Genomic DNA, 19,387 nt, shown 5'->3' with positions numbered 1-19,387 from the left:
GTATTGCTAACATACAATCTTATTTGTAAAGCGTATTAAGTCTTAAATCTTGTATTAAGTTCAACACATTCAATCTTTCTAATGCAACTCTATGGAGCTGACTGTGACTTCCGGGAACTCTGGAGAGACTCCGTGGTCCGCCATTGCTGTAAAAAAACCGTTCCATTGGAGTCAACGGACTTGACGTAACTCTATCCTTCTATGGCTCTGCTCCGTTTATACCCATCTTTTGGCATTTTGATAAGGGTGTTATACGATCTTCCGACAGCAGGGGTACTTTCTCGAAAAACGAGGGGTCTGAGAATGCGGGACTGTGGGTGCAGCACTGCAGCTGCCGGCTCCGAGTCTGCAGCTTCATAATATTGTTTATTACACGCTCTTTGGAATGCTTGATTCTGATTGGTCAGTTAAGACATTTGCAGGTTCGTTCTTTTCAAATAATAACCGCTCCAAAGTAATAACGCATAGCCGGTACTACCCCAGATAGCAAGCATATGTGGGCCACATGTGGATTTCAGCTGTCACATTTGGTCGAGATATGGCATGGCTGAACATATATGGGCCAAATTGTATATATACAGATGTTATTTTGCAGAAACCCCATCTGTGATTCATATAATCAATGGAAGTCAACCGATCCGCCACTTTGAAAGCGAAAAAGCAGATAAATCCAATACAAAAGAAATCTCATGTGTCCTGGTGACATATGGACGTCGTGTGAAGCAAAGCAGTCGATTTTTGCTGGATATTGAACGTTATTTACTACATTATTAGCGTTAAAGGGATACTTCGGCCAAAAATTATATTAAACCCAAGATTTTCTCACCTCAAGCCGTCCGAGATGCATATGTCCATCATTTTTAAGACTAACACATTTTCAGTTATTTTAGAAAATGTCTTAGATGTTTCAGTTAATCAAATGTTAAGTTACGGGGTCCACGTCCTTCAAGTCCAAAAAACGTGGTTCCCTTTCAGTTGGTCACTACGACGTCACGTCGTGACCGACGAATTGGGAACTCGCTTAGAGAGACCAATCTGCTTCGAATACTACTAAAACGCCAATGAACTTGGCATTGAGATATTTGCATAATGCTGGCGCCGCCCCGCCAGGTGCCTATATAAGCAGCAGGTGCAAATATGAAAATTAGCTTTTTATCGCTTCGAAAGCCGGCAGTATCTGCTACTGAGAAGCTACTTTACTCTGTTGGGATCGATTGCTGAAGTTGGTTGGACTGGCAGTACCACAGCGGACGCATCGCAGTATTCCACGGCTCTGCATCTGTTTGTTGTTTTGAGTTTAGTGTGTGCGTTGCCTTTCCCTGTGCGCATCATCAACTGAGCATTAGAGTGAATTTCCCTAAAAGAGTAAATACGAGAGAGCTTTGTGCCTTGTTAAAGGCAGCCACTCTCTCGTATATCCGGACATCAGCGTCCTTTTCAGGATGGCTTTTCGTCCGTGCGATCTTGGGTGCGGCAAATACATGGGTCCGAAGGACGGTCACGAGCGTTGTCTTTCGTGTTTGGGCATCGAGCACGCAGAGGCAGCGTTCGCTGGGGGTAAGTGTTCTCACTGCGAGAACATGTCCCTTGTGGATTTGCGGAGACGGTTGTCTTTCCTCCGGGAAAAGCACATCCCTCGTCATGCGAGTGCTGAGCGCCGCCACGGTGCGGCTGTTAAGCTCTCAAAGGACGACCTCCGCATCACTGTGCTGAGCCGGTCGGGGGATTCGTCCTCATGCTCTCAGCCTCCTCATCCACAGCCGGTTGATGTGCCAATGGAGACTTCAGCGTCGTGTTCTACGATGTCTCTAGAATCCATTGTGCCTCCCTCCGGGTCCACCGACGCCGCAGCATCCGAGGGTGGGCCTTCTCCCCCTGACGTGGACCCCGACACCCTTCCTCCCTCTGGTCGGGTTGGGACGCCGGAGTTCGATCCAGAGATGGTGGCCGTGCTCGCTCGTGTGGCGGTAACCGTAGGGTTAGAGTGGGTTCACCCCCCTCAGCCCGAGCCGTCCCGCCTGGATGATTGGTTCTTTGGAGCTGCCCGGGTTTCACAACCCTCTCCACCAGTGCCTTTCTTCCCCGAGGTGCACGAGGAGCTGACTAGAACCTGGAAGTCGCCGTTTTCTACCAGATTACGGCCGTTTCAGCCCTTCCCCTCACCTCCCTCACCAGCGGAGCCGCTAAGGGTTATACGGGGATCCCTCCCGTGGAGTGCGCGGTCGCGATGCAGCTGTGTCCAGCCAACGCTCCCTCTTGGAAGAACCGCCCAACCCTCCCCTCTCGTGCCTACAGACAGTCCTCCGGTTTAACGGGCGCTGCCCACCAGGCATATGGAGAGGCGGCTTCAGCCCTGCACGCAATGGCGTTGCTGCAGGTTCACCAAGCGAAGGCCTTGAGGGATCTGCACGAGGGAGGACACGACTCGCCTGTCCTTTCGGAGCTCCGGGCTGCCACTGATCTGGCTCTTCGCGCTACGAAGGTGACAGCTCAGGCGATTGGTCATGCCATGTCCACGATGGTGGTCCAGGAACGCCACTTATGGCTATGTCTGGCGGACATGTCGGATGCGGAGAAGAACAAGTTCTTGGACGCTCCAGTGTCCCAGGCTGGCCTCTTCGGTGAGTCGGTGGAGTCTTTTGCCCAGCAGTTCTCCGCCGCCCAGAAGCAGACGGAGGCGATCGCTCAGATCATGCCCCGGCGCAAGCGACCTGCATCTCACCCTCCAGCGCCGGCTGCCCCGTCTGCTCCTCGCCGAGGGCGCCCTGCGGCGGCTGCCTCCACCCCCCCCGCTAGAACATCTTCCAGGCCACGGAGGGGGACCAGCCGTCGGCAGCCCGCCCCGCCCGCTTCCCGTGGCAAACGGAAATCGAAGCGGCCCTGAGACGGGCGACCTGGATTTGGATGGGATCACTCTTCGGGAGACGGTGATGGCATCGCTCCCTCCACCGGTAGAGGGCCGGGTGGAGAATCCTTGGTTTCGTTTTGTTTCTGTTCCGCCGGCTTCTCAGCCGGCACCCACAAAACCACAAAAAGAGTGCATTCCTATTCCTTCTCCAGGTCTCCAGAGGATCGAGAGAGATGTGAGCGGGCATTCACATGCTCTTCCTCCCTCTCCTCTATCGCCAGCGGGTGTCCTGAGGAGTCCCAGCTCTCCGCTGAGGAGACGGGACCACCAGCACCCTCATCGGAGTCTGTACTCTCCGCTGAGGAGACCAGACGACCGTCACCCTCAGCGGGCTCAGGTCAGTGTCACACACACACATACTGTAGATACTTATGCTGTCACAGCAGACGTACCGGCAGTACCACCTGTCTCGCTTCGCCGCCCCACCGCGAGTACCCCGGTAGTGCCGTTAATTCCCCTCGTACGGTCCCTGGGGGCTTGGCTTCAGCTTCCCAGCCCGTCTTGTTGGGTTTTACGCACTGTCCGCCTCGGTTACGAAATACAATTCAACCGGCACACACCCAAATTCTCGGGCATTCGTTTCACCACGGTGAAAGCGTCCGATGCACATGTACTGCGTGCAGAGGTCGAAGTCCTGCTGGCAAAGGACGCGATCGAGCCGGTCCCTCCAACCGAGATGAGGTCGGGTTTCTACAGCCCGTATTTTATAGTAACCAAAAAAGGCGGTGGGTTGCGACCGATCTTGGATTTGTGCGTTCTGAACAAATCTCTGCAGAGGAGGTCTTTCAGGATGATAACACCAAAGCAAATATTCAATTCAATTCGCCCCCAAGATTGGTTTGCGGAAATAGACCTGAAAGACGCGTACTTTCATGTGTCCATTCTCCCTCGTCACAGACCGTTTCTTCGGTTTGCATTCGAGGGACGGGCATACCAGTACAAAGTTTTACCGTTCGGGCTGTCTCTCTCTCCCCGTGTGTTCACGAAAGTAGTGGAGGCGGCGTTAAAACCCCTCGAAGAGAGCGGTGTTCGCATTTTGGCTTACCTCGACGATTGGCTTATAATAGCGCATTCTCGGCGGACGCTTTGCGAACACAGAGATTTAACGCTTCGGCATCTCGCCCGTTTGGGTCTTCGGGTCAACTGGGAGAAGAGCAAACTCTGCCCCACGCAGAGGATCTCTTTTCTCGGGATGGAACTGGACTCGATCGATTTATCAGCGCGTTTGACAGAAGAGCGCGTCCAGTCAATTCTGACTTGCCTCGGTTCATTTCGAGGGAAGAATGCGGTCCCGCTGAAACAATTTCAGAAGCTCCTGGGGCATATGGCAGCAGCAGCGGCTGTGACACCGCTCGGGCTGCTCCATATGAGACCGCTTCAGCTTTGGCTTCACGATCAAGTCCCGAAGAGAGCGTGGTGCGCCGGCATCCATCGTTTAACTGTTACACCTGCGTGTCGCCTAACATTCCCCCCGTGGTCAGACTCCGCGTTTCTCAGGGCCGGTGTGTCCATGAGACAGGTCTCTCGGCATGCTGTTGTCTACACAGATGCGTCCGACACAGGCTGGGGAGCCACGTACGACGAGCATACAGCTTCAGGGGTGTGGACAGCACCCCAGTTGCACTGGCATATCAATTGCCGCGAGTTGTGTGCAGTATATCTGGGACTTGTACGCTTCGCTACGGAGCTGCGAGGGAAGGATGTACTAATACGCACCGACAACACTGCGACCGTTGCGTATATAACAAGCGTCAAAGTGGTTTGCGCTCGCGTCAGCTGTCGCATCTCGCTCGTCATCTCCTCCTTTGGAGTCAGAAGCATCTGAGGTCCCTTCGTGCCATTTACATCCCAGGCTCGCTCAATACAGCGGCGGACGCGCTTTCTCGAGCTGCGCGCCCCGGCGAATGGCGACTCCACCCCCAGACGGTCCAGCTGATTTGGAAGTAGTTCGGTCGTGCGCAGATAGACCTGCGTCGCCGGACGATACCCACTGTCGCCTGTTTTATTCACTAACCGAGGGCAGCCTCGGCGTGGATGTGCTGGCACACAGCTGGCCTCGGGGATGCACAAATACGCATTCCCCCTAGTGAGCTTAATCGCACAGACACTGTGCAAAGTCAGGCAGGACGAGGAGAGCCTTTTACTGATCGCTCCTTATTGGACGACCAGGAATTGGTTTCCAGAACTAATGCTCCTCGCGACAGCCCCTCCCTGGCGGATTCCCCTGAGGAAGGACCTTCTTTCTCAAGGAGGGGGCACATTATGGCACCCGCGCCCCGACCTGTGGGATCTCCATGTGTGGTCGTTAAGCACGCGCAAGGTTTAAGTGATTTACCACAAGCGGTATCTAACACAATCGACGCGGCACGAGCTCCGTCCACAAGACGGGCTTACGCGTTTAAATGGAACCTTTTCGTCACCTGGTGCTCCTCGCAACGCGAGGACCCCAGAGAATGCCCTATTAACATTGTGCTTTTGTATCTTCAACATAGGTTAGACGGTAGGCTGTCACCCTCCACCATTAAAGTTGATATCGCCGCTATTTCTGCTCATCACTCACTTATCAACGGCAGATCAGTTGGCCAGCATGATTTGGTTGTTAGATTTCTAAGAGGCGCTCGCAGGCTAAACCCCTCGCGCCCCCCCTCTATTCCTCCCTGGGACCTGTCCATGGTGCTGAAAGCCCTTCAGGGACCTCCGTTCGAGTCTTTGCAGTCTGCGAGTCTGAAGCTTTTATCAATGAAACTCTGACCCTGCTAGCATTGGCCTCCGTGAAGAGAGTAGGGGATTTACATGCATTCTCTGTTGACGATTCGTGCCTTCAGTTTGGTCCTGCTGTCTCGAGCGTGACATTGAGACCCAGACCAGGCTACATGCCCAAAGTTCCCACCACTCCCTTCAGAGATCAGGTGGTGAGCTTGCAAGCGCTGCCCCCGGAGGAGGCAGACCCAACCATGGCTTTGTTGTGCCCCGTACGCGCACTGCGATTCTACGTGGACCGCACGCAAAGCCTCAGGACCTCAGACCAGCTCTTTGTTTGTTACGGTGGCCAGCAGAAAGGGAAGGCTGTCACCAAGCAGAGGATGTCTCATTGGATAGTGGATACTATCGCCCTGGCTTATAATCTTCAGGGTATTCCTTGCCCCTTTAATTTGAGAGCGCACTCCACACGGAGTGTTGCCTCATCTTGGGCTCTCGCTTGTGGTTCCTCGCTAACAGACATCTGCAGAGCTGCTGGTTGGGCGACACCTAATACGTTCATTAGATTCTACAGTGTTCGTATCGAGCCTGTATCCTCTCGTGTTCGTTCCTCATCAGGGGGAGCACGGAGAACAGTCACGCAGGTCGGCTTGCAGCCTCCAACTGATGCTTCATAACTGTGTCAGTATGTAAGGCCTTCAGAACAAAAATGCGTAATGGTTTGAATTGTTCTTCCTCCGCTGCCTTGGCAGCCTTTGTTGCGGAGCATTGGCTGTCAGCCTCTCACTAGCTGTATCCTCGCGAACCTATGTGTCTGGCTCGGGCTCCACATTGCGTCCCACCGGGTTCCTTTGTGAGTATTTTTCCGTGGGGTTAATCCTACCAGCCCACGTTTCCCTTAGCAGAGCACTGCTTTGCTTACACAGCCACGGCTGTCTTTATTCTTTCATTGTCCACCATAAGCCCTTAAGAGGGGCGGTGGCTTCCGCAGCGTTCCTATCCCGCTCAGGTAGGGCGCTTCCCAGTCGCTGGCACTTCTGTGGGGTTAAAGGAACATCTAGTGCCCGGCCTCTCTGCCTTATCCTTTCTCCTTTCCCCGAGGGGATTTGGAGGGTTTTTTCTGCAGACACTGGAAAAGGTCACCCCCTAGTGGCGTTTTGGTAGGGATTCCCAATTCGTCGGTCACGACGTGACGTCGTAGTGACCGACTGAAAGGGAACGTCTCGGTTACGGATGTAACCCTCGTTCCCTCCTCGTTTCCTGAAGGAGGGAACGGAGACGTCACATCCCGTCGCCACAGGTGCTGCCACCTGCTGTTACGGCCGGTAACACTTTCCGGCTTTCTCAGCGAAAAAGAAGCTAATTTCCATATTTGCACCTGCTGCTTATATAGGCACCTGGCGGGGCGGCGCCAGCATTATGCAAATATCTCAATGCCAAGTTCATTGGCGTTTTATTAGTATTCGAAGCAGATTGGTCTCTCTAATTCGTCGGTCACGACGTGACGTCTCCGTTCCCTCCTTCAGGGAACGAGGGTTACATCCGTAACCGAGACGTTTTATCCTTCCCCATAGAAATCCTAACGTCTCTAGGATGATAAACAAAGGCCTTTTGGCCGAACTATCCCTTTAACGCTAATAATGTAGTAAATAACATTCAATATCCAGCAAAAATCGACTGCTTTGCTTCACACGACGTCCATATGTCACCAGGACACATGAGATTACTTTTGTATTGGATTTATCTGCTTTTTGCGCTTTCAAAGTGGCGGATCGGTTGACTTCCATTTACTGTAATTTGTACTAACTCGGGTGTTATTCACCATTTTTGAGGTTTGGGAGCAACCAGGCCTAGATTTGAATTGTGGGTGAGCTAAATTTATGACTTAAATTTCAATATTACACATGTAGACTGGTCTGAACACTTGGGTGTATGCCATTGTTATAAGACTTACCATTTTTAATAAATGTTAAAAAACAGAATTTTTGTGTGGGGGGGAGGTAAAATACACTTGATGTAGGAATACATAATATACACCAATGCACAATGTTTTTTTCCCTCTTAGATTAACTACCTGGGTCTGATTGGTGGTGTTGATGTAAGAGACACCGTATGGAGAGTGTTAAAAGCCACTTTCACAACCACTGTGGCACTTGGCATGAATTTGAGAGGAGTAAATTGCAAGGTGTGTTTCCAGCGCCTGGTCCTGAAAGAAGTTGTCATTGGTGAGAATAAATTTTTATTTGTATACAGTAGCATTTCACGCACCATTTCATAATTCGCCTTTATAATTCGATATAATTTTTGACTGAAAAAAATAGAACAAAGAGGATTGTGACAATATATCATTATATCTCCTTCAGTTTGTTAAATTTAATTAATATTGTATTAATCCCACTTATATTATCAAAGGAAATAATTTAACCATCCACTCACTCAACATTCGGTGAACAGGCGCTATGGCAGCTGTCACAGGAGGCAATTGATGATTTTTGGAGACAGAAAGACTATATATCATCTCGAAAATCACCAAAATGGAATTAACTATGCATGGGAGGGTTATATTAATAATTTTATTGTTGAGAAAGTCGATGAAAAGCTTCAGTTCCACACAAAAATTTACAGGTGATAGTGTAACATGCTATCATCATGCTATTACAAATAACATTTTTATCTGGGTTATTTACAGATACGTTAATGAAGCTTAGTGACATGATGTACAACGCAGCTAGAAGCTAAAGTTAACATTTTCTAATGTTAGCCTAATGTAACGTTAGAGATGTTAACCCTTATACAGGCCCGGATTAAGAGGACTTTGGGCCCTGGGGCTATAGCAAACACCAAAGGCCCCCCTTCATCTGATTGCCAAGCCAGTCTTCTACCGCAATAGCCTACATATTTTTTATTGTTATTAATCAATGTATTTAATTAGTGTTTTTCTTTAACATTATATATTATTATTTTTGCACACTAAAGAGTTCAGGCTATTTAACACAGTAACCCTCAACTGCACAGGTTTTGGGAACATTTTATTGATAAAACATTTGTACCCTATGTAGTGCGTTTACTCCAGATATGAACACAAAAACATAAAGGTTGCTAAAAATCAGCAAAAACATTACTCCTACTTCAGTCATACTTCCTCAATAAGTACTTAACCATGAATAAATTAGGGATAGTTCAAAAACATCACCCTCATGTTGATAGCATGAGGGTTATTAATAGCCTACATTTACACTGCATTTACAATTACATAAATGCTATGATTGTTATTTTAGAAGAGTTTTTTGAAGAGCTGATATACAAAGTGATTTTGGTACTACCTCTCAAGCATTGTCAGATCTTTAGGCTACTGATGCTCTTCTCATCTTGTTGTGTTTATGAGCGCTTTTAAATGCAAGTGATAGTTGGATTGTAGATCGCGTATGGCGAAGACAATTCAGCGCAAATTCAAAAATATGAGAGAATACACTGTTACACAGAACTACAGAACACGCGCGCATAACGCACCGCACCATAGGGAAGGAGAGAGCTCGCACACAGAGAACCGATGTGTGTGTGGGAAAACACTACTAACCTTTCGTTAAGTTATGATAAAGTCTGTCAGCCTTCTTCTCTGTCAGTAACATCTGTTGACGTTTACGTGAAAATACAAGTACATTGAAAAATGACATGAAAACACCGCGAGAGGCGCCGCTGAGCCCTAGCAATAGTGAATGAAGCCGTTTTAAATATTAAAATAAAAATGTAAATGGTAATCATGAAAAATCTATTCGTGGCGCCCAGTGTTGATTCTGTGGCGGCGCGCCACAAATAATGTATGGGAAACACTGCGATTATCATCCAAATAGTGCTTAACTCATTAACTTCAGCTGCTTGCTTACCCTTTTCGACATATAAAACACGCGGATCGGGGACGAGGCAGGGGGGTGAAGCTTGTTTTTCCTTTTTTTGTGAACCACTATCACTTTTTTCATCATTTTTGAACTCCAGCGGAGATGGGTCTGTCTGCAAGAGAGGAGCGTAACTATTGCTCCAGCGAGCGTTTTATAGCGCTACAATGTTCATGAAAGCATAACGAAAAGAGGCGTTTCCCAACGTCATGGCGCAAATTGTGGAGTTAATTTGATTGGGCGGTGAATTATATCATTCAAGTCACATTTTTCAATAACGTCTTGTTATTTTATTATACACAAATCAACCACCTATGATTTGACAATCTCATTTCCTCCAGCCAATCACGGGCCCCCAAATCCCGCGGGCCCTGGGGCTTCAGCCCCACCTAGCCCTTATGTTAATCCGGCCCTGCCCTTATGTGTTGTTGGGGCAATTTTTTGCCATTTTTGTTATTTTTTTAGTCGTAATTTGGCCACAACTTTCTCTGTGTTTCAGCAAATTAAATGATTTTTGGTGACAAATCTTATATTTACACATATTTTAAGAAAATTTTTGAAATTTTTCACAAACTTAAAAATATACCGTGGGCAAATTTACTACCCTTACGTGTTGTTAAAGGCCAAAAATGGCCACTAAATTAAACTGCTGTAAAAATGTATCGGATTATATATTTTTTTTCAAATTTTTTGTATAAATCTGTTAATCAACCTCAGTACTGATCAAAGCTACCAAATGTTTACAAAAATTCCATGATTTTACCATATTTTCTGGACTATAAGTCGCTCCGGAGTATAAGTCGTATCAGTCAAAAAATGTACCATGAAGAGGAAAAAAACACATATACGTCGAACTGGACTATAAGTCACATTGTTTTAGAAAATTATTATTCTTTTGGGGGACATTTTGTTTGTTAAGTCTTTCTCCATTGTCTTTAAGTTAATGTTTCAGTTAAGTTTTTTTGAGGGTTAGGCTACAGGAGCAACATATAGTGCCCTCTCGTAGCTCTAGACAGTATGTTTTCCTTTGGTTCATGTTAGTCAGTATGAATTAATTTTGACACATAAGTCGCACCTGACAATAAGTCACAGGACCAACTAAACTATGAAAAAAGTGCGACTTATAATCCTGAAAATACGGTAACTCTTTCATTGCCAAGTTTATAAGTGTGTCGCTGATTTGGGGGAAAAAAACACACAACATGACCGATTTTCAATATAAAAAGTAATTGTGGACTTGATTTTCGTTTACCTTTTTCACAGTCTTGAGCATGTCAAAGATTGGTAAAAACATTGGCTTTGATGCATTTTTAGTTTTTGTGCAGCATCAGATTTTTTCTCCCTCATTTATTGTTTGTGGCCAACAAACAAAATTTTTTTATTGCAGAGCCATGACACCTTGGGCCCTATTTTAACGATCTGAAACGCAAGTGCGAAGCGCAACGCGCAAGTGAGTTTGTGGGCGGATCTTGGGCGCTGTTGCTATTTTCCCGGCGTGAGAAATAACTCTTGCGCCGGGCGCAAATCAATAAGGGGTTGGTCTGAAGTAGGTTCATTATTCATAGGTGTGGTTTGGGCGTAACGTCAAATAAACCAATCAGAACGCTAGCCAACATTCCCTTTAAACGCAAGGGCGCAAGTTCCATGGCGGGTTGCTATTATTATGACGGATTTACCAGGCGCACGCCAGGAGCGGTTCACAGCCGAGGAGACCGACGTCCTTGTACGGGGGAATCCCACGCTTGCCAGCATAAATCGGGCACGCCGTGTAACGGGAGGTGGATCTGCCTCAGGACTTGACGCCAGCAGAGGACATCGCTGCGTCCACCCTCACCGCTGAAAGGGTTTGGGGGCTTTGAAATCGGACCCAAGAAACGCAAGCAAGGTCCAACCCCAAAGTACTCTTATAAATCAAGTTCATATACATTAAGGTTTCTTATGAAAACATTTTAACTATTATTTACATAAAATAAACGTAATACAGCCACACAACAAAGTTATGAAAATATTTTAATCGTTATTTGCATGAGAATAAATAAAAACTATCACCACAATGCTCACCACTATGATTCCCCTTATCTCGTGTATTAATATTTTTAAGTGTAACAATTTATGATTTGCAAAAATAACTGTTGCATCTGTGTAGATTAGATAAGCAAAGTGTATGCGCGTTGTGCACGCTATACATTATGGTCAAGCATGCGCCCTTAAAATAGCATAATGAACCACGCGCAACGCGCCACTGACTTTAGACTAGTTTTTTTTGGTTAGTAGCGCAATTGTTTTTTGAAACTGCAAAATAGCATAAGAGATGGTTTGCGCCGCAACACACCTCCTTTTTGCGCTGAACCGCCCAGGGAGCGCAAGTTCATTCCCTAGTTTGCTGACGTGCATCTGTGGAGGGAAAAACCCCGCTGTGCGCCGGCGCAAAATACGAATGATACATGCGTCACTGACAAAGTCAATTGCGCTGGGTGCAAGATAGGGCCCATGATTACCATGCATTTTTGATTCTTTGTGGTTTTACCTTTTGCAAAGAGGTAACATTTGTCATTTGTACTGTTGATCACCATGTGGCACCATAAACCCTTTAGTAGGCCTGTGGAAAAAAAAACAGAGCTTAAAGGGACACTTCACCCATTTGCATTAAGCTTTGTATAGTTAGAACCCCAGTCATGTTTTTGAATGGTCATGCATCATTTTCTCAGTTGCTGCTGAGACAGGAGAAATACAGATTTCAGTATTGCACTTCCTTCTTTCAATGATGTAAAAAGCATCATTTTGCATCATTGAAAGAAGGAAGTGCTATATCTTTGTTGAGGGAGTGAGACTACAAACACCCATTTTCTCTGTCAAATAGGCACCAAATTCGAAATGTATGTTACATTTTGACTACAAATATGATGCACTTTCAATAAAGATTAATGTTTCAACGGGTGAAATGCTCCTTTAAATTCTGGCTTGTACAATGTACAAGGTTAAAGGTGCAATTTGTAAGATATTTGCAGTAAAATCTCCAAAAACCACTAGGCCAGTGTTATATATTTTGTCCAGCTGATTACTATCAATATTTGTAATGTTTTCAACTACTTGTAAATCGTGAGAAAATTTCCATTCAAAACATTGACACGGGGCAGTGCAGTCTCCTGTCAATGACGTTAATATCCATGTGACCCTTTGTCACCGCCTTTACTGATGTAAACCACATGACAACAGTGGTCGAGCTCGCAAAAATAAAATAGCGGCCAAGGAAGCGGCTGGAGCACAAATTTAGTGAAAATAAACGTATATTTTCACTTTTTAAGCATTTTAATTGCATTTCTACCGAGAAATTAGTATTGTAGTTTTCAAATATGTGATTAGTTATCACAAAGGCGCTCTCTGTTTATATTTCAAACACGCTGCCTTTGAAGACTTGATTACCTTATCCGTCAACGTGATTTCTCGTTCTCGTCTGATTGATGGCCATCAGCGGTTGAGTTAAAGACTACAAATCCCATAATTCCACGCTGCTTCAGAGCTTCAGTAAACAACATCATTGTTTTTGTTTGATCTGGCTCCATCTTGCGGCGCATAAATGCAAATTGTATCTTTAATGGTGCCACATGGTGTTCAACAGAAAAAATTAAAAATGTTACCTCTTAGCAAGAGGAAAGGCCACAAAGAATGCATGATGATAAGGTGTCGTGACTCTGCAATCAAAAAACATTGTTATAATGGAAGTCAATGGGGCAAAAGTGGGCACAAACCATAAATGAGGGAGAAAAAACTAAAATCTGGCTTTGATGCATTTTTTGTTTTTGTGCAGCATCAATGTTTTTACTAATCTTTGGCATGCCCAAGAATGTGAAAAAGGTGAAAAAAAATCCAAAATCACTTGTCAGTACACAATCACTTTTTATATTGAAAATCAGTGATTTTGTGTTTTTTTTTTATTCTCAAATCAGTGGCATCACTTATAAGATTGCCAATTAAAGGGTTAAAATAATGAATTTTTTTGGATACATTTGGTAGTTTTGATCAGTACTGAGGTTAATTAACAGATTTATGCAAAAAAAAGTAAAAAATATTAATCTGATACATTTTTACAGACGTTTAAATTAGTGGCCATTTTTAACAACACGAAAGGGTAGTGAATTGGAACAAGGCACAAGGGTTAAAGATAACGTTCAAATTCATTGTTGACTTGGCTTGTAACAGATGTAAACATCCTTGTTTCATTTATCCACGTTTAGTTGATGTTGTGATATACCGCATAATTTAATCCTGAGCAAACACTTATTTTGGTTGAGATGTGGCTTGGGAAAGGGTAAATAATACGGGTAAAAAATAAACAACGTCGCCCCGCAGAAAAAAACATAAAAAAATGAATGAAAACTGACCAACTGCAATGCATTTCAATGTACGTGAAAACGTCTCGGTTACGGATGTAACCCTCGTTCCCTGAAGGAGGGAACGGAGACGTCACGTCGTGACCGACGAATTGGGAACTCGCTTAGAGAGACCAATCTGCTTCGAATACTACTAAAACGCCAATGAACTTGGCATTGAGATATTTGCATAATGCTGGCGCCGCCCCGCCAGGTGCGTATATAATCAGCAGGTGCAAATAGGGAAATTAGCTTCTTTTTCGCTGAGAAAGCCGGAAAGTGTGACCGGCCGTAACAGCAGGTGGCAGCACCTGTGGCGACGGGACGTGACGTCTCCGTTCCCTCCTTCAGGGAACGAGGGTTACATCCGTAACCGAGACGTTCCCTTTCAGTCGGTCACTACGACGTCACGTCGTGACCGACGAATTGGGAATCCCTACCAAAACGCCACTAGGGGCTGACCTCTTCCAGTGTCTGCAGAAAATCCTCCAAAATCCCCTCGGGGACATGGAGAAATAGGATAGGGCAGAAAGGCCCGGCACTAGATGTTCCTTTAACCCACAGAAGTGCCAGCGACTGGGAAGCGCCCTACCTGAGCGGGATAGGAACGCTGCGGAAGCCACCGCCCCTCTTAAGGGCTAATGGTGGACGAAAAGAATAAAGACAGCCGTGGCTGTGTAAGCAAAGCAGTGCTCTGCTAAGGGAAACGTGGGCTGGTAGGATTAACCCCACGGAAAAATACTCACAAAGGAACCCGGTGGGACACAATGTGGAGCCCGAGCTAACACGTAGGTTCGCGAGGATACAGCTAGTGAAGGCTGACAGCCAATGCTCCGCAACAAAGGCTGCCAAGGCAGCGGAGGAAGAACAATTCAAACCATTACGCATTTTTGTTCTGAAGGCCTTCCATACTGACACAGTTATGAAGCATCAGTTGGAGGCTGCAAGCCGACCTGCGAGTCTGCTCTCCGTGCCCTCCCTGGTGAGGAAAGAACACGAGAGGATACAGGCTCGATACGAACACTGTAAAATCTAATGAACGTATTAGGTGTCGCCCAATCAGCAGCTCTACAGATGTCTGTTAGCGAGGAACCACGAGCTAAAGCCCAAGATGAGGCAACACTCCGTGTGGAGTGCGCTCTCAAATTAAAGGGGCAAGGAATACCCTGAAGATTATAAGCCAGGGTGATAGTATCAACTATCCAATGAGACATCCTCTGCTTAGTGACAGCTTTCCCTTTCTGCTGGCCACCATAACAAACAAAGAGCTGGTCTGAGGTCCTGAGGCTTTGCGTGCGATCCACGTAGAGTCGCAGTGCGCGTACGGGGCACAACAAAGCCATGGTTGGGTCTGCGTCCTCCGGAGGCAGCGCTTGCAAGCTCACCACTTGATCTCTGAATGGAGTGGTGGGAACTTTGGGCACGTAGCCTGGTCTGGGCCTCAATGTTACGCTCGAGGCAGCAGGACCAAACTGAAGGCACGAATCGTCAACAGAGAATGCATGTAAATCCCCTACTCTCTTCACTGAAGCCAATGCTAGCAGGGTCAGAGCTTTCATTGATAAAAGCTTCAGACTCGCAGACTGCAAAGGCTCGAACGGGGGGGCCTGAAGGGCTTTCAGCACCATGGACAGGTCCCAGGGAGGAATAGAAGGAGAGCGCGAGGGGTTTAGCCTACGAGCGCCTCTTAAAAATCTAATAACCAAATCATGCTGGCCAACTGATCTGCCGTTGATAAGTGAGTGATGAGCAGAAATAGCAGCGATATCAACTTTAATGGTGGAGGGTGACAGCCTACCGTCTAACCTATGTTGAAGATATAAAAGCACGATGTTAATAGGGCATTCTCTGGGGTCCTCGCGTTGCGAAGAGCACCAGGTGACGAAAAGGTTCCATTTAAACGCGTAAGCCCGTCTCGTGGACGGAGCTCGAGCCGCGTCGATTGTGTTAGATACCGCTTGTGGTAAATCACCTAAACCTTGCGCGCGCTCAACGACCACACATGGAGATCCCACAGGTCGGGGCGCGGGTGCCATAATGTGCCCCCTCCTTGAGAAAGAAGGTCCTTCCTCAGGGGAATCCGCCAGGGAGGGGCTGTCGCGAGGAGCATTAGCTCTGGAAACCAATTCTTGCTCGTCCAATATGGGGCGATCAGTAAAAGGCTCTCCTCGTCCTGCCTGACTTTGCACAATGTCTGTGCGATTAAGCTCACTGGGGGGAATGCGTATTTGCGCATCCCCCGAGGCCAGCTGTGCGCCAAAGCGTCCACGCCGAGGCTGCCCTCGGTTAGTGAATAAAATAGGCGACAGTGGGTATCGTCCGGCGACGCAAACAGGTCTATCTGCGCACGACCGAACTTCTTCCAAATTAGCTGGACCGTCTGGGGGTGGAGTCGCCATTCGCCGGGGCGCGCAGCTCGAGAAAGCGCGTCCGCCGCTGTATTGAGCGAGCCCGGAATGTGAATGGCACGAAGGGACCTCAGATGCTTCTGACTCCAAAGGAGGAGATGACGAGCGAGATGCGACAGGTGACGGGAGCGCAAACCGCCTTGACGGTTGATATACGCAACGGTCGCAGTGTTGTCGGTGCGTACTAGTACATCCTTCCCTCGGAGCTCCGTAGCGAAGCGTACAAGTCCCAGATATACATGTACTGCCCACAACTCTCGGCAATTGATGTGCCAGTGCAACTGGGGTGCTGTCCACACCCCTGAAGCTGTAAGCTCGTCGTACGTGGCACCCCAGCCGGTGTCGGACGCATCTGTGTGTACAACAGCATGCTGAGCGATTTGTCTCATGGACACACCGGACCTGAGAAACGCGGGGTCCGACCACGGGGGGAATGTTAGGCGACACGCAGGTGTAATAGCTACACGATGGATGCCGGCGCGCCACGCTCTCCTCGGGACTCGATCGTGAAGCCAACGCTGAAGCGGTCTCATATGGAGCAGTCCGAGCGGTGTCACGGCCGCTGCTGCTGCCATATGCCCCAGGAGCTTCTGAAATTGTTTCAGCGGGACCGCATTCTTCCCTCGAAATGAACCGAGGCAAGTCAGAATTGACTGGACGCGCTCTTCTGTCAAACGCGCAGATAAATCGATCGAGTCCAGTTCCATACCGAGAAAAGAGATCCTCTGTGTGGGGCAGAGTTTGCTCTTTTCCCAGTTTACCCGAAGACCCAAACGGGCGAGATGCCGAAGCGTTAAATCTCTGTGCTCGCAAAGCGTGCGTCGAGAATGCGCTATTATAAGCCAATCGTCGAGGTAAGCCAATATGCGAACGCCGCTCTCTCTGAGGGGTTTTAACGCCGCCTCCACTACTTTCGTGAACACACGGGGAGAGAGGGATAGCCCGAACGGTAAAACTTTGTACTGGTATGCCCGTCCCTCGAATGCAAACCGGAGAAACAGTCTGTGACGAGGGAGAATGGACACATGAAAGTACGCGTCCTTCAGGTCTATTGCCGCAAACCAATCTTGGGGGCGAATTGAATTGAATATTTGCTTCGGTGTTATGATCCTGAAAGACCTCCTCTGCAGAGATCTGTTCAGAATGCGCAAATCCAAGATCGGTCGCAACCCACCGCCTTTTTTGGGTACTATAAAATACGGGCTGTAGAAACCCGACCTCATCTCGGTTGGAGGGACCGGCTCGATCGCGTCCTTCGCCAGCAGGACTTCGACCTCTGCACGCAGTACGTGTGCGTCGGACGCTTTCACCGTGGTGAAACGAACGCCCGAGAATTTGGGTGTGTGCCGGATGAATTGAATTTCGTAACCGAGGCGGACAGTGCGTAAAACCCAAGGAGACGGGCTGGGAAGCTGAAGCCAAGCCCCCAGGGACCGTACGAGGGGAATTAACGGCACTGCCGGGGTACCCGCGGTGGGGCGGCTGAGCGGGACAGGTGGTACTGCCGGTACGTCTGCTGAGACAGCATAAGTATCTACAGTATGAGTGTGTGTGTGACACTGACCTGAGCCCGCTGTGGGTGACGGTCATCTGGTCTCCTCAGCGGAGAGCACAGTAGAGTCGCAGTGCGCGTACGGGGCACAACAAAGCCATGGTTGGGTCTGCGTCCTCCGGAGGCAGCGCTTGCAAGCTCACCACTTGATCTCTGAATGGAGTGGTGGGAACTTTGGGCACGTAGCCTGGTCTGGGCCTCAATGTTACGCTCGAGGCAGCAGGACCAAACTGAAGGCACGAATCGTCAACAGAGAATGCATGTAAATCCCCTACTCTCTTCACTGAAGCCAATGCTAGCAGGGTCAGAGCTTTCATTGATAAAAGCTTCAGACTCGCAGACTGCAAAGGCTCGAACGGGGGGGCCTGAAGGGCTTTCAGCACCATGGACAGGTCCCAGGGAGGAATAGAAGGAGAGCGCGAGGGGTTTAGCCTACGAGCGCCTCTTAAAAATCTAATAACCAAATCATGCTGGCCAACTGATCTGCCGTTGATAAGTGAGTGATGAGCAGAAATAGCAGCGATATCAACTTTAATGGTGGAGGGTGACAGCCTACCGTCTAACCTATGTTGAAGATATAAAAGCACGATGTTAATAGGGCATTCTCTGGGGTCCTCGCGTTGCGAAGAGCACCAGGTGACGAAAAGGTTCCATTTAAACGCGTAAGCCCGTCTCGTGGACGGAGCTCGAGCCGCGTCGATTGTGTTAGATACCGCTTGTGGTAAATCACCTAAACCTTGCGCGCGCTCAACGACCACACATGGAGATCCCACAGGTCGGGGCGCGGGTGCCATAATGTGCCCCCTCCTTGAGAAAGAAGGTCCTTCCTCAGGGGAATCCGCCAGGGAGGGGCTGTCGCGAGGAGCATTAGCTCTGGAAACCAATTCTTGCTCGTCCAATATGGGGCGATCAGTAAAAGGCTCTCCTCGTCCTGCCTGACTTTGCACAATGTCTGTGCGATTAAGCTCACTGGGGGGAATGCGTATTTGCGCATCCCCCGAGGCCAGCTGTGCGCCAAAGCGTCCACGCCGAGGCTGCCCTCGGTTAGTGAATAAAATAGGCGACAGTGGGTATCGTCCGGCGACGCAAACAGGTCTATCTGCGCACGACCGAACTTCTTCCAAATTAGCTGGACCGTCTGGGGGTGGAGTCGCCATTCGCCGGGGCGCGCAGCTCGAGAAAGCTCCTCTGCAGAGATCTGTTCAGAATGCGCAAATCCAAGATCGGTCGCAACCCACCGCCTTTTTTGGGTACTATAAAATACGGGCTGTAGAAACCCGACCTCATCTCGGTTGGAGGGACCGGCTCGATCGCGTCCTTCGCCAGCAGGACTTCGACCTCTGCACGCAGTACGTGTGCGTCGGACGCTTTCACCGTGGTGAAACGAACGCCCGAGAATTTGGGTGTGTGCCGGATGAATTGAATTTCGTAACCGAGGCGGACAGTGCGTAAAACCCAAGGAGACGGGCTGGGAAGCTGAAGCCAAGCCCCCAGGGACCGTACGAGGGGAATTAACGGCACTGCCGGGGTACCCGCGGTGGGGCGGCTGAGCGGGA

This window comes from Paramisgurnus dabryanus, chromosome 22, assembly GCF_030506205.2.
Source record: "Paramisgurnus dabryanus chromosome 22, PD_genome_1.1, whole genome shotgun sequence".
Classification (NCBI taxonomy): domain Eukaryota; kingdom Metazoa; phylum Chordata; class Actinopteri; order Cypriniformes; family Cobitidae; genus Paramisgurnus; species Paramisgurnus dabryanus.
This window is presented reverse-complemented; position numbering follows the sequence as displayed.